We start from the raw sequence: 12287 nt of genomic DNA, 5'->3' as shown, positions 1-12287 counted from the left end.
TTTTTTTTTTTAATCAGTTTTTACTGATAAAACAATATTTAAATTATGTTTTATGTTATTTTTCACAATTACAAAAAATATTTTAAAAATTAATTTTTTTATTTAAATTTTTTTTTAAATTTGAAGACTGCCACTTTATAAATAAGTTTTAAAGAAAAATTTTGATACCAAAATTTTTTATTTTAATTCAGTAGTTACGTTTATACAGCATTTTTAAAATTTGTTAAATTTTGATTTTTTATACAATTTTCCTATCGTATTAGTCCATAATATGTAGAGTACAGAAGAAAACTCTAATTACGTTATTTACTGGTAACAGTACGCGATTTCTTTTCCATGGATAATAATAACGTTTAACGCGCTTTATACAGAAATGATTATCTCTAATCTTTATTACAAATGCAAATTTGCAATGAAATGTTTCTAAAATCTAAAATTTGCATACGTAAAAGATATGTTAAAACATTTGTCTGGCGTGTGCTTTCATATGGAAGTGAATTATGGATAGTTAATAAGAAAGTTAAAACCAAACTATAAGCATTAGATTTATAGATATGGAGAAAAATGACAAAGATAAAATGGATAGACAAGAAAAGAAATGAGCATGTGCTAGAAGAAGCACGAAAATATGACCTGAATTTTCCCCTCTGGCCATCCTTTTCATATCGTCTGGCAAAAAATAAATTAGCTGCGACGTCAATGTATTCAGCGAAGCAAAAAGTGAGACTGAAATATGATTTTTAAGAAAATGAAAATAATTTAATTATTTTAATCTTTAAATATTAGGTCTTATTATGAGTCGACACAAACAAAATATTCATTTTAACCTTGTATAATAAAATGTTCAAAAAAACATAATATTGTATCAAATGATCATTAAGTCGTTAACAGTAGATGTACATTATCACCTTGTGACGGTTGTTACATAACCATAATTACTTGGGATGACCTTAGTCAAGGTCGCTGCTCGTACTTTTTAATCTAGAGGAAGTTGATTTTTGAAAGGAAAGAAAAATACAAAATACACAAATCCTTTGAATATGGAACCAGCAAGAAAAATAAAATGATGATTAATTTAAATTAAGGAAAATTTATTAAATAAACAAAAAATTAAGTTAACAGGAGGTAAAAAGTCGAACTGTCCAGAAACCTCGTCTACAAATTAAACTCAGCACAGGGGGGTCGCGGCACAGTGGTGACGTAGCATAGTTGGATCAAGTATAATGATATCTGACAGTGATTTAAATCACTATAAAAAAAATACGCTTCGATGCAAATCTTTATATAATGTTTAATTTTAAAAAATGGGTGGATTATACCAAAAGCTACATGATCAGCTAGTTCCTTATAATTATACTGATTAAGATAAAGTATGTCGAATGAAAAAGAGATTATTAAAAAATATTATTTCTCATAAAAAAATTGTGTTGATCCATACACTTTTCAATAAGTTATAGCATTATAAATTAAAAATGTAAAAAATAAAATCGAGAATTTTCACACAAAAATAGCATTTGGTAGTCATTTTTACTATGATGATAAAATAAAGTCCGAATTTTTTTTTTTTCATGATTAAGTATATTACATTAGCTTTAATTTAAGATATATATAAAAGTTTCAGACTTTCCGGAACATTTTCAAAAGCCAAGTCGAAAAAGTTGTCATTTTAAATCCCCTCTTATGGGCAGGTAAAGGGTCAGATGTATAAAAAAAATATACCAAATAAAAATTAATGATATCATGCATCTATATAAAAAAAAATTATATTGATTTACTTATTTTTAAAAAAGCTATGGCAATTTTAAGTAAAAAAAATTAAAAAACTAGCAATTTTTAAATTTGTCATTTTTTTGGAGATTTTTCGTATTTACGGGGAACAACATAAATTTTTTCAATTTTTGAGGGTAATGTTTTCGACTAGATACAATTTGTGATCTTTTGACGAATCATTTAAAAAAATCGGTTCGATGAGAGCTGAGAAAAAGTGGTAACAGACACAAAAAAAAACACAGATCATAGTAAATCCAATATCTTCTCAGCTTTGCATGGAAGCCAAAAATCACTATGCTCAATCATTCTCTTCTTCATAACGAAATATATGCAAGAAGAGATCCGTCGTCTCTACAATTATATTTATACAAGAAAAAAACATCTATTTTTTTCAGCGTCTCATTAGAAATATCAATGTAGAAAACTAATAATTTCACCAAAAATATATAAGGTTTAGAATTAAATTTTACGAGTATATCGATTATGTAGGCGTACAAAAATATAAAGTGATCATCAATAATAAGAAATATACCACGTAAATTTAATAAATCGATGATGTTTATACAGAGTTATTTGGCAGGTTAAATCTTTGATACGTGTCTATTTCAGGAGTTAGGTTGGAGGTTCATATATAACCACCACATCACTCTAGGTAGACACATTAGGCGACTCAATCCCACCTATCATCGATAACCATCAAAACCCGTGGCATTTTTGATATTAAAAATTGACAATTAATCACAATAAATACTCACATTAATAGAATAAATATCACTTTATTTTTCTATCATCTTCTATTTTTCTTACAANCAATTTGTGATCTTTTGACGAATCATTTAAAAAAATCGGTTCGATGAGAGCTGAGAAAAAGTGGTAACAGACACAAAAAAAAAACACAGATCATAGTAAATCCAATATCTTCTCAGCTTTGCATCGAAGCTNGTAACAGACACAAAAAAAAAACACAGATCATAGTAAATCCAATATCTTCTCAGCTTTGCATGGAAGCTAAAAATCACTATGCTCAATCATTCTCTTCTTCATAACGAAATATATGCAAGAAGAGATCCGTCGTCTCTACAATTATATTTATACAAGAAAAAAACATCTTTTTTTTTCAGCGTGTCATTAGAAATATCAAGNAATTTTTAATATAACTTTATTAGCTTATTAGATATAAACATTTAAAGTTTCAAAATTTTGAGTTAATATACATGTATAATACACATGGGATTGTAAATACAGGTAGCTAATTGGATTTTTATGACATTGCTGTCTCAGTCACTGATTGTTTATTATCAATTATGATTATCAATAGATATACTTTCTGTATTCTATTTATAAATTCATAACAATANTTGATACGTGTCTATTTCAGGAGTTAGGTTGGAGGTTCATATATAACCACCACATCACTCTAGGTAGACACATTAGGCGACTCAATCCCACCTATCATCGATAACCATCAAAACTCGTGGCATTTTTGATATTAAAAATTGACAATTAATCACAATAAATCTCACATTAATAGAATAAATATCACTTTATTTTTCTATCGTCTTCTATTTTTCTTACAGACCCTCATACTCATAAGAAGTAGCTCAAACAATCACACAACCCCTTCATATTTATTTTATTTAATTCTTCTTTTTGAGTCGCTACAACACAGATACGCGCGGAGATATATTTAATAATGAATTTTGGTCTAAGTGTTGATTATGTTGCATACATTCAATGCGCTAGGAACGGGACATATACAACGCTGTTTTAAAAGTTTTTTCTCATATGTAATATTTTTGTCCATGAATGAGAAAGCTTTAAAAAAAATTATTTATTTATTTTAATTTAACGCCTAGTAGAGCATTTTAACAGTAGAGTAGTACATAAATTAGGAAGTGGAGTATGCTGGAATGTTGAACAAGAACTGGTATTTGTCAGAATGGATGGACTTATAGAAATTTTAATTATAAGTTCCTAAGCCTAAGACTTTATGAGCACTGTTAACTGTTACATTGAAATGATGTTAAATGGAGTGGTAAGAATATAATAAACAATAAGGTCTTATATACAAGACAAATAAAAAAGTATTGTCAATGTTTTAATAAAATATATACAGGGTGATTTTTTTATCATAACCCACTCAATTACTTGCAGAAAAATAATAATTTAAACATTTTTTTTCTTTATTATCTTTAGTTACACATTATTCTTGAATTTTTAATTATGTAATACTTTTTAAGTTCATCCCTTATGCCTTGGAAGGGGGTCAACTTTGTTTTTTTAAATGGTAACACATATTTTTAATTTAATAAAATGTTTGAGTTTTTAATTTAATAGTAAATGGCATTTGAATTTTTAATATAACTTTATTAGCTTATTAGATATAAACATTTAAAGTTTCAAAATTTTGAGTTAATATACATGTATAATACACATGGGATTGTAAATACAGGTAGCTAATTGGATTTTTATGACATTGCTGTCTCAGTCACGGATTGTTTATTATCAATTATGATTATCAATAGATATACTTTCTGTATTGTCAGTTAGTGTATTTATAAACTCATAACAATGTGCCTTACTACAATTGATAATAACAATGCTGTGTACCTGCTAATATCGATGTTATAAAAAACCAATTAGCTACCTGTATTTGTAATCCCTTGTGTATTATACCTGTATATTAATTCAAAAATTTGAAACTTTAAATGATTATATCTAATAAACGAATTAAGTTATATTAAAAATTCAAATGCCATTTACTATTAAATTAAAAACTCAAACATTTTATTAAATTAAAAATATGTGTTACCATTTAAAAAAACAAAGTTGACCCCCTTCCAAGGCATAAGGGATGAACTTAAAAAGTATTACATAGTTAATAATTCAAGAATAATGTGTAACTAAAGATAATAAAAAAAAAAAATGTTTAAATTATTATTATTCTGTAAGTAATTGAGTGGGTTATGATAAAAAAATCACCCTGTATATTTAAAAAAAATTAAAGGTAAAAATTCAAATGTTATTTTCAATTAAATAAAAAGAGTTTTTATAATTGTTGTGTACGAAGCAGCTAGACCGTAGGACGACTAGTTGAACACCGCACTAGAATGCCGTTTTACCTTAAGTCTGTTTAAAAAACTTTATTATTAATGCGAGAGTGAGTCACCTAGGAAATGACGGCTAACTATACATTCCATAAGTAAACGAGAGTAGACAATAATTAAATATCAAATGATCATATACATTAGAAATTCCTCAGAGAGTATCGTAAATTTAAGGGGTAACGAGGGGCCCTTAGATACTAGTGGCCACGCGAAGCGGCATAAAACAAATAGTTAATCTCAATTAAAACAAACAATAAATAACATTAAAAATAATATAAAACTCAGCTGTATAGATGACGTTGTTGATAGTGATGAGTGGACTGTATGAGATCTTGTGGTAATTGTGTCGAACATCTGAGTATAAAGAATCAGAGTGTAAATCCAGGCACGTAATGGCAGATGAGAACAGACTACGACAATGATAATGTTTAGTGATGGTTATGGCCTAATCACTAGTGGCGTGCAAGGGCACGTAAACTTTGAGCACAAGGGTGCAATAAACAAATAATAAGAAACTATGGCGTAAAACGGCCGAACAATTTAGTATTCAAGCGAAGGCGCTTGCAACAGAAAAGAATTGACACATAAAACAATTGATAGACTGACTTATGACAATGAACTGTACATAGATGAAANATTAACATAATAAATAATTGTTTTTTTATTATTAATTAAAATAATAATAATGAAAACCTTAAAATATTTCAAAGTTAAAAGCATTTTGTTAGAATAAATAAAATATTATAAATATATATAAAACCGAAATAAAATCTCAAAATGTTGATTACCCAGTTTTGTCATATTATAGTGAAGACGATAAAATAATATGCTTACTCTATAGAACTTATAACATTGCCCATTATCTGTAGTTATCGTGCCAGAATTCTTCTTTTTTCCGTTGTAGCATATAGTACCTTTTTTAAATCTACGTGTTTTAACTGGACGTAAGTAACACTCCATGTCTTCTAATTAATAACACATTAAATTGCAAAAATCTTTATTTTAAAATGTTTAAGCTTTTATAAAAATGTAAACAAATGTAAGTATTAAATGTATTTCAATTTTAAATTCAAACAATTTCTAAAATACTTATGGTACCCTCTTCTTGCTTACTATTTTCCACAATGGCTGCTCCTTCAATATCTGTTATGTTAGGCTCCGCCATACCAAGTTCGTGAACCTCTTTTTCGAACATTTCACATCCCTCAACAGTCTTGTTAATGNAACATTTCACATCCATCAACAGTCTTGTTAATGTTATTGTCAACAATATTTACCCTTTCATCAGACACATTTTCTAACGTAGTCGTTGTTTGAGTTCCTGAATCCTGAATATCATGTCTACTAACTGGACTTAAGTAACAGTCCGTGCTTTCTAATTAATAACACATTAAATTGCAAAAATAATTAATCTAATTATAGTTAATTTAAAAAAAAATCATAAATGAATTTTTTAATACCGAATATATAAATCTACACGACATTTACATGTTCAAATAAATAGGTGTATTAATTCTACGTACGTGTGAAAACACTAGATATCGAGAGAACTTTTATTGTCTATCGTGTTAAGATAAATATCATTAAAAAAATACCTGGTCTAGACTAAGCTAAGATACTATATCATTTATATTACGCTGCTTTTTGGAAATACAACACGTAAAGGCCCTTGCCAACCGACGAAAGAATTTTTTTACCGTCATTGTAATTTGATTGTGTTGCAAAAAATCAATGTATCAAAATACTTTTTTCACAATTTATTGTGACTGTTTTTAATAGTATATAGGCACAAAAGACTAGCTCTTCTGGACTAAATGCAAAAACAAACTAATATGTATTTTTAAATAAACATTAGTGTATCCACGGTAACTTGATTTAGTATTTTTATGATTTGAAGCCACTTAAATATTACATTAACAGATGGTTGAACATAGAATTTTTAAAAAACTATGTTCGTAATTTATTTATTATTAAAAATTGTATAAAGTGATATTTTTTTATATCTACTGGTCTTCGTTGTTCTAAACCCTTGGGACTCCACAACCCCCATAGAACCTCGTTACTCACAATTCAAACAAACCCCAAATATCCAACCTCGGTCAAAATACCCATACATTCATACAACCTTAACAAACCTTTTCACCATATGTAATTTATTTTTGTTATTTGAATTATAACAAAATTTACTCTATATGCAGTCCACTAAAATATATACAGAATACGGATTTTTTTGAAAATGCTTTGGATTTTTCTCTCGTTTAGATCCAATAACTTCAATAAATATCAAGGATCCCATCACTGTAATATTGCCTCGCGAAAAAAAATGTCTTATTCATATTAAAATTATTTTATTATATGGTTTTTTTTTTTTTTTGGATTCAAAATAGCAATTTTCGCACATAAATTAAACTTATCATTTTAATATTTGAAAATATTTCGGAATTATTGACACTTATATGCATCTAAAATTGTATATGTGCTTATATATGTGATATACTACATTATGAAAAAAAAAATTTGAAATATAGATCGTTTTCATAGTGAAAATTTTCTGCGTAATGTGCGACAGTGCTCTTTTGACCTTGGAATGAAAATCGGTTAGGATAATCATACACATTATCATACCACAGCGATCGTTATATTTAACAACCGGGCCCCATAAAACCGTTTGTATTATTAATTGTGTCGTCGCGATCATAAAGATTTCGATTACCATCATAGCAATCACATTCCCAAGTACAATTCACTGTCATAGTGCCATACTACAACACCATCATAATAATAACATAATAATAGAAACTAAAAGAAATAAAAGAAAATGCATTGTTTACGTTCATACGCGAATGCATAGCGCGTATTCTCGCAATTGCTGATATTGTATTTTCAAATAACAAAAACAAACAAGCGCTTACGTTTTTATTTATTTATTTTGTTTATGTAGTAATTAATATATACATTTGTTCCTCTATCACTTTTTGTTTTTATTAAACATTGTTCATAAACAGATCGACGTCACATTCTACTGCGAAAATATGTCGTTTATATTGCGTCCTGCACACGCGAGTGTACTCATCCCATACCAACTGGCTCCTCGGCAAAAGATTAAAACCGGATTTACTCGAACAATGAAAGAAAATTCTACTGACATTTTACATTATTTTCATAAATTTTGAAATTTTTTTTTTGAAAGTGACAGGAAAATTTTCTTCACCTCTCTTTTACTATGAATTTTGTAAACTTTTAGTTTCACTGGTGACAGCAGTGAATTTCTCACCCGATTACTGATATCATATTTCCGAATAACGAAAACAAAAAAAACTTGCGTTTTTATTTTGTTCATTTTTGCAAAATACGGTAAATAACGCTCACTATGACTAGTAAAACCCTATCTCAAATGAACAGTCGTGAATTATTGCGCTTATAGGCAGTTAAACGGCTCCACGACAAAAAGCAATCTGCTGGTAGTATTGGAGAATAGTTTACTCAGTGACGCATCGAACGCAACCCTGCCCGAACGCCCGCCGCTTGATTAAGAGACGCTCGCTAGGGAACGCGAGTCCCTGCTAGATGAAGTCCCCGCGCTATGCCGGACCGTCGACCCACCCATAAATATGGATCAACCGGTTAACTTGGCGCTAGAGGACTCCGAAGCTGAATCGCAACACGAATGGTCTCAGGAAACCGGCCGCCCTAACGGCAGTTTGAACGCAGCATATACAGATGACTTATATACAGTGCATCAACATACCACGCAACGAAGGAGATAGGTGCGTTAAAGCAAAGTTTACGCGATATATCTCTGACCACACGTATGGAAGCGCTATGAAGTAGAGAGAGCACTGTCGTGCATTATGCAGGAAATTTGGTCCCTCTCACAGACGATTATAAGCCACGACACGAACAACGAGATCATACGGAATCCGTTCACCACCACACAGATGACGCGAGAAACGGTAATAACAAACCGTACTGTTTAAGCACGTCCGTCCGAACCAAATCGCGTAACTTTCGGGCCGAGCAACACGACTCTACAACAACGCCCGACTAAAATCGAACAGCGCGAAGCGTTTAATCTACATCGATTAGCCAGTCAGACTACGCGCGCGTCACCATCGCTACTTCGAGCGAACACATTTACGCTATCGATACGCGATCTGTCTCCATTTTCATTAACTCGTTCGCATACACACATGGCGACCGTAGCATTCAATAATCTACCCCTTGTACGGCCCTTTTCTCCTGAGTTAACAGGAAAATACTAGGAAGAACCACTCGAATTTTTGGAACAGGTAGAAAGTCTACTGGCCCAAGTGAGCATAGATCACGAACTATAGGTAAAGACGAGCGTAAAATTTTTAAAGAAAATGGCGACAACTTGGTGGTAAACCATCAAGTTAAGTAACATGTCCTGGCGACAAATTGCAAGGGAGTTTTTAATGACGTTCGACAATAACAGCATATAAGCTGAATTGGAGATCGAGTTAATGACGATACAACAGAGACACAATCAGCGTATGACCAAGTTTATTATCGATAAACAATGGCTTGCAATGGGCGGTCGTCCTACTTGTGCCTAGCAACAGATAGTAGATCGAATTGTCAGTCTTTTGCATAACGAATATTATGGTAATGTACGAATGCGATGTCCGCGTACTTTAGATGACTTACGCGTAATCGCGAACAAACTCAATCGACCCCATACGATTCGGTAGGCTAATTAATAACGCTAATCCATACGTAGTGACTATCTCTCCCTCACAACTGTCACAGGGAACGCGACCGTGGCCAAATGCACTGCCCGACTCGCACCCACTCCAACCATGTCGATTTTGCGGAGTCGGTCATTGACATAATGCATGTCCTAATAGACTGACAGTGCCGGGAAACAGACAGCAGCCACGGAGAAACTAGTCCCTTCTCCGGGCTTTCAAACACAAGTCCGCCCAAAGCATTATTTAAATAATCAGCGCGCCGACCAAACCGAACGTTCAATCGACAACGGTAACAAAAATGGATGCGCTTTCTACGATCAGGGTGACAATATTTTAAATAACTTTAAAAACAACCACACCTCTCCACCACCACACCCCTCAACCACAATGAGGACCATAAGGTTATTCAAAATACTTGTCACAATATCATAGATACAGTAGGTAACGATTATAGTGCGAGTCGGGCCAACGATTTGTTGGTCACCGTCGAGGAGGGGAATACGGCAGGAATGGCCTAACCACTCATGGCAATTAATACCACCGGCAAACACACCGTTACAATGCCCCCCGTTCGAACCGCTAACCATTTGAGTACTGCCACACAATCACGTCCGCGTAAAATTACTACTTCAGCCGTGGAGCTGGAATTTGACAACCCTACTTGACTCATAGGCGCAAAAATCATATACTACTTGAGCAATAGCCCACAAATTCGGAATTGTGCACAACGGACAAACACTTCCGGTTAGGTTAGCTGACGGTCACACAACAGACGCGATCAGCACAGCTACCTTTATAACAAAAATTGCGGATCTACAAGTAGAGTTCGCGGCTATTATCTTAGAGAATCTGTACTGTGACGTACTCCTGGAACACGACTTTCTAACAAAACAGGAAGTCTTCGGTTCCAGGAGTGTCGGATACTCCAGGACCAGTAGGGGAGAATGCTGTTGCAGGCTCAACCCGGTCGTCATCCAGTACTGGTGGCCCCCGCTCTACTGTCAACACCAGTTATGTCAACTCTAGAGATGGAATTAGAGGATTATGGCCTGGTACAAGAGATGGACTTGTTCCTCTCCTGCCCACCTCAACAGAACATCAGGAGCCCCCGACCGAGTAAGCTCTCCCACTCCTTTATATAATGCACGTTATGCGCGGGGACTATGTCTACACCCTTCAACTCGCATTACGCGGATCATAACCACCCACACCATCAAACATACAACGTAAGAATTACAGCTTTTTATTGCTATAAGCGACATTAATATATTTGACTTAAGTACCGAACGCCATATAAGTGATTGGCCTTTAAAATGGAACGGCAGCTTGGTGGGGAGGTATTAGACACGGCCATGGCGTTGTCACCCGTTTGTCATCCCGCGGTCGTGACAGTTCCTTCTCAGCAACCGCTCCGCTGTAAACCAGACCGTTACACACACGCGTATTCGTCGTATTGTAAAGTCTAACAAATGCCTAGCGTCGAATACCCGTCGCAATAATACGTTAAAATACTTGTTAATACCAGCCTAGAGCAGAGCGCGATGAAGTGTCAAGTTTTAAATAGTCGCGCGACCAGTTTGGATGCTTTAATATGGATTGGATATGTATGATAATTAAGAAAAAAAATAGGGCTCTTTTAATAGTATTTAGAATATATTTAATTTTAAATAAATATCTTTCTAAAAGCATAAAAAATACTTTAAATACGTTGAGAGGTGACGATTTGGGCCACGCAACGGATTGTGGAGTCGCCACCTTCATGGCTCCCTTGCAAAAGGAAAATCGGGTCGCCAACCACTTAGGCGAGGGTCTTGATCATAAAAAAAAAACAATACCCGGACCATAAGTGGATTTAAAAAAAATAAACAATAAGTAAAGCAATAATATTAAATGAAATAATATACACTATGGTGAAACAAAGTGGATCGTCGAATAAAAAAATTATATATATATATATATATACTAAAATATAAAGTTTTGTTGTAAACAATAATACACTGATACCTTGTAAATATAACAAAATATGTTTGATGTCACTAGTGGTGGACATACTTTAGTATGTCGAAGACCGTTACCTTAAAACTAGAGAGAATTATTTAAAGGTAAAAAAAAATAAGATACACGTGAATATTGAAGATATTCACGCAATAAAAAGATTTTTGTTGATTAAAAAAATTAAGGGGACTTTATTAAATTATTACAGTTAAGTTAATAGTGGACAAAACCCGAAAGCAAAAACCACTCTGAAAATGAAGGGACAAAAGAGAAAAAAAACAAAAAAAATTTTAACCAACAACTTTTAAACATTACACCTGAAGTATCTTCCGCATCGGAACAAGTCCGTGTACTCCGGGCGCGTCGAATAATTTTTGTAATCGAGCCGGCCGGACCGTACTTGGGCACTGCGCGAATAATATACATATATATGTATTAAATATACATGACACACCACTGACCAATAACCTTGTATTTATTAATTATAGCTAAATATATATATATATATACCTCATAAAAGAATAAAAAAATAAACAGAAAAGGCTCAAAACAATATATTAAATAAAAAAAACAATATGATACCCAGTTCCCGATGGGACTCATCTTAAGATAGGGATCTCGGCCCCAGAAATGGCCGACGCCTTGTTGAATTAATACATAATTTTAAAACGACACACACGAAAAAAAATTTATGTTGGCTGTA

The 12287-nt window shown here is 32.6% G+C and overlaps 1 protein-coding gene across 1 annotated transcript in view; it reads right to left on the bottom strand.

Moving 5' to 3' along the window:
- Positions 1-12287, bottom strand: part of LOC126907692 (uncharacterized) — a 72471-nt gene that overhangs the window by 43010 nt on the left and 17174 nt on the right. The window lies entirely within an intron of this gene.

This window comes from Daktulosphaira vitifoliae, unplaced genomic scaffold (genome assembly GCF_025091365.1).
Source record: "Daktulosphaira vitifoliae isolate Bord-2020 unplaced genomic scaffold, ASM2509136v1 Scaffold_5, whole genome shotgun sequence".
Lineage (NCBI taxonomy): Eukaryota > Metazoa > Arthropoda > Insecta > Hemiptera > Phylloxeridae > Daktulosphaira > Daktulosphaira vitifoliae.
Note: the sequence above shows the minus strand (reverse complement) of the source record. Positions and strands in the feature narration are given on the sequence as shown.